The following is a 4748-nucleotide window of genomic DNA, read 5'->3' as shown; positions in this document are numbered from 1 at the left end:
CCTGGATTCTATCATGATGCAAGTCTTAAAAATAAGGAATTTTTATCTTCATCTTATTTCCTTCAAGTTCCTCGTGTTGCATCATCTAATAAGATATCCAAAAGAAAAGAAATTCCCTATAAAGGGTTTTCTTTTCCCTTTGGATCCATAACATATAAAAAATACCCCATTTAAAAGATTTCACAATACTTTAAATCAAATTATATTTTATAAAATGAAAATTACATTGAGCCCCTACAAAAAATACATATTAGCGTAATTATAATAAATAATCACACACCATCCAGAACCTAGTCCTTAGGGCCATATTCCCAAAGGCTTTTAGCATTCCTCATAGTACCTATTAAAGAGTGCATTTATAATAACATCATTTTTTTATATTGCTCTTTAGGAACATGGCCATTTGTAGAATATATTTTTATAAAATTTAACCACATAAGGGAAAGTGCCCACTCATCAATCAAAAAGGAAAAGAAAATAACAAAAAATAAGCCAAGCTAGAAATAACCATCACATCATCACATATGTAAAATATAAAAGAAGGAAAGTATAAAAAGTTATCATAACTACACCCTACCCTAAGATGCCTAAAAAAAGTGTTATATCCAGCACCAAAGTGTGTGCAAAAAGGTGTACCTAACTATCCCAAATTAAGTGAGTGATTTGAGTTATAAGATCGAGTTTTCATTGTTCAATTTATTAACCGTCAAGTTTTTATTTAAGTACTTAGCCATTTATGATGAATTAATTAAAGCTTAATTTTAGAATAAAATTTTAGTTATTAAATTATTAAGAGCCTAAAGGCATAGCATTAACCTATAATAATATTATAAAGAATTGAGGGCCAAATGGCCCATCCTCAATTAGGGGTGTAAGTGAGCCGAGCTGGTTCGTGAGCTGGCTCGAACTCGACTCGTTAACGAGCAGAGCTTATCGAGCTTCAAGCTCGAGCTTGAGCCTACAATCGAGCTCGTATGATAAACGAGCTCGAGATCGAGAACAATCGAGCTCATATGATAAACGAGCTCGAGTTCAAGCTCAACCCGACTCAACTCGAAAGCTTATCAAGCTACTTGATATATATATATCTATATATTATTTATAATATTTTTTTTATAATATTTGACAACATATTTTTTTATAATATCAAATGAGCTCGAGTTTTCAAGTCAAGCTCGAGCTTTATATTTTATAAATGAGTTGATATCGAGCCCACTAATCGAGCTCGTGCTCGAGCTCATTAAAGATTAAATGAGCCAGGCTTGGTAAGGTAAATACTCAACTTGACTCTACTCGTTTACACCCCTATCCTCAATCCTACTCCTAATCAAGGTTGAAATTATTTAAAAGGTGACGAGGGTTAGTTAATCCTTCCCTTGGTAATAATCTAAGACTCGAGGAATGGCTATAAGGTGACACCACTAAGATGGGCCTACTATCCACCATAAAAAGAAAATCCTAGGGTTCCTATGTCTATGGTAAATTCATTTTTTAAAAGCTGGCATAAGAATAGAATGACACACTACCTATAAAGGTGTATAGGATCTACCTGACTTAAAGTTGGTGGTTAAGGCAATTAGTTTGGGTCCCTAAAGATGGTTTTAAATTTTTAAAAGGGGTACAACTTATAAAGACCTTTGTATTATTTCTCCTTAATTTATGAAGTAAATGGCATTGTCACAATAGGCTCAAAGAACTAGCCTCCTTAGGACACTTAGTCTCGCAGCTCAAGGTAGTTCATCCTATATATCTCATGTATATTAAGGGAGAATGTATGAAGGTGAACATAAATTCAACAAGGGTTTTGGCACTAAGGTATGACTTGAAATTCATTTGCTCCTCCAACGAGTTCATTTTGATTTGCTTATAGTTAAGGGACTTTAGTTTTAGTTTGAATATTAGTATCTTAGTGTTTTATTAAACGTTAGAGAGTTGGTTGGGAGAATTTTAATAATTTTTAATTTAGTTTCATCTTGGTTAATATAGATTATCATATATTATTAAGTTTAGGGTTGATGAGAGGTATGTTTTCTATGTTTTTAGAATCCATTTGATTAGTTAATAACTTTAAAGTTTTATGTTGGTTAGAGGAATTTTAAGGGTTGTAGGTTAGTTAAAGAATTTTTAATAGTTTTGGATTGATTAGAGGAATTTTAGGAGTTGTATTAGTTTATGAATTCAATTAAGGATTTGTATGTTTGATATACTCTATTGGTCACTTTTAGTACTTAATACTTAGGTTTGATATGCACTTCTTATATTTTTGAATTAAGTAAGATATAGGTTGCAAGATTTAGTTTATTAGTATTTTATTACTACTTACTTAAGTCAAGCGATAATTACCCTTATTAAACCAGAGCCATGAAGTTTATTTCACCTCCTTGGGGTTAAGTTAATAGCCTCATAGGCCCGGATTACCAAATAATCATCTTGTTATTAACTTTATGTTTGTTGTTTAATGAATTTTAGTGGAAGGTTATCATTATAGTGGGTTCATTAATAATTTAATATTAATTACAAATTTATTAGTGTATCTTACTGATTGATTTTTTAGCTTTTAGAGGTCATTTATATCATTTTTTGAGCAAATGAAAATCGTAGCATATGTTCTACACTATGTTTGAATAGTAACTAAACATGCTAATAATCAAAAGACATCATAATCATAAAACTAATAAGAGAGACTACCTAATATACTAGAGCTCACATTTTATTTCATTTTTTAATATTTTTATTATCATGCTTGTGAAAGATATATTTGGAGGCCCAAAATCATTAAGAAGTAATTTTTATAACTATTTAAAAATTTTTAAAACCCAACAAAAATCATCCTAGTGGTGCTCACTTTGTGTGGGAAAAACAATTCATACGACACACATAGGTGGCCTACACTATCGGCCTAAAATGACCATAAGGGTCTCTAGGTTTTCATTACAAGGGTGGCAAGCTTTGGCTTACCAGGTCAAAATTTTATTAGTGAATTGACCTATGGCCGGCTAACTAAACATCCTAATAAATATGTTTGGGTGGTAAAGTAAAAGAACAATCCATAAAGTGTGTGCTAAAGTATTTTTCATTCGACATGCATTTGGAGGTATCTACATGACTATCAAAGTATAACTAACCCAGGTGTGCCCACTCAAAAGCTCCCATGCGAATGACTCGATGATCAATACATACGCAAAACTCAAGGTACCTCGCAAGACAAAACAAAAAGAGAAATACATGTGTGAGTGTAGATACCATTCATTAAAGAGATGAAAGTAAGCAAAATTTGTGACTTTAAAATTCATCTCAAATGCATAAATAAAATAATAAAAAAAGATAGCATATATGTGAAAAATATACTTACAAAAAAGGTAATGTACGTATTTGAATCGTCAAATGAAAGCATACATATAGAACATGAAGATTGTTTCCTCTAATGTTTAGCAAAAAACTACCAAAACATAAGATATTTGAAATCATACTAGCATGGGTAAAGAGAATTGCACATGATACATGAAAGTCTACTAGTTTACTCACACATACAAGAAATACATGAAACCTAATCAACAAAAATGTAAAACTCTATATTACATGATTTAGAATATTCATAAATATTTTTACCAACAAATCTATGGTTTCACTCAACATGTGATATTTAAGCATGAATTTGAATGTAACACTATTTTTTTTAAAGATCGAGCTTTACTAAATATATTCATGCTGATGAAATCATAATAGACTTATATCACTAAGCTTTACCCAACATGCTCATTTTGATGAAATTGCAATGAAACCTTACCAAGAACGTTCATATTAATGAGATTATAAAATAAGCATTCTACCAAATAGAATGGAACATATACATAGATTTGGCATAATTACAAGCATGTGTGATGACCATGATAAGAAACATATGAGCTCATAGGTATTGAGACCAATTATATGCTTTTCTAAGAAGGATCATTCACATATATCTACAAAGATCAATTATCCAAACCAACAAGCAATCTAACATTAATGGATATGGAACATATATAATTCAACACTAGAGTATGAAGAAACATTGAAGTTCGATAACATAGATAATGATCTCTATATCACATAGTATTAACTTGCATGAAAATTAAGTCCCTCCCGACAAATTTGCAAATCTCATTTGTTAACACATACACACAATGATGAAATTTGATTTCTTAAAAAGAATACATCTTATGTGTATTTTTTTTTCTTACAAATTGATATGGCATATCAAGTGGTGTCTTACATCATGAATAATTAATGGCCACCTGATTCGACTAGATGTGAAGCAGTTACTATTTGAAAGATATTCACATAAGGCATATCCTTCTTTAATTAGTACACAAATTTTCTATCAAATGAGGATACAAAACATAAGAGAATGGAGAAGACATGGACATAAAAGTTTAATAAAGTCACAAAACCATTGAATCGAATAGATAGAATTGGTCACATCCATATCTGACATTCAAACATAAAAGTGTGTGTGAGATTGCCTAACCTAATCAAAGCTTCTCTATATACACATACATGTTGGAGCATAACAACACATTTTATGAGAATGAACAATGCGTTTTACATGAGTTTTGTCAAAATCATAAGAGATTCATGTAGGAAATCATAACCAACACATACTACAATCTTCTGAATGAGTTGATATTAATTTTGAAACCATAAGATGTATACAAACAATATCCTATATCATATCCTTATAAATTAAACTACGAGCTCGGTTAACTATG

This window comes from Dendrobium catenatum, unplaced genomic scaffold, assembly GCF_001605985.2.
Source record: "Dendrobium catenatum unplaced genomic scaffold, ASM160598v2 original_scaffold_43362, whole genome shotgun sequence".
In the NCBI taxonomy this organism is placed as follows: domain Eukaryota; kingdom Viridiplantae; phylum Streptophyta; class Magnoliopsida; order Asparagales; family Orchidaceae; genus Dendrobium; species Dendrobium catenatum.
The sequence above is the reverse complement of the archived record's forward strand: the minus strand, read 5'-3'. Positions refer to the sequence as shown.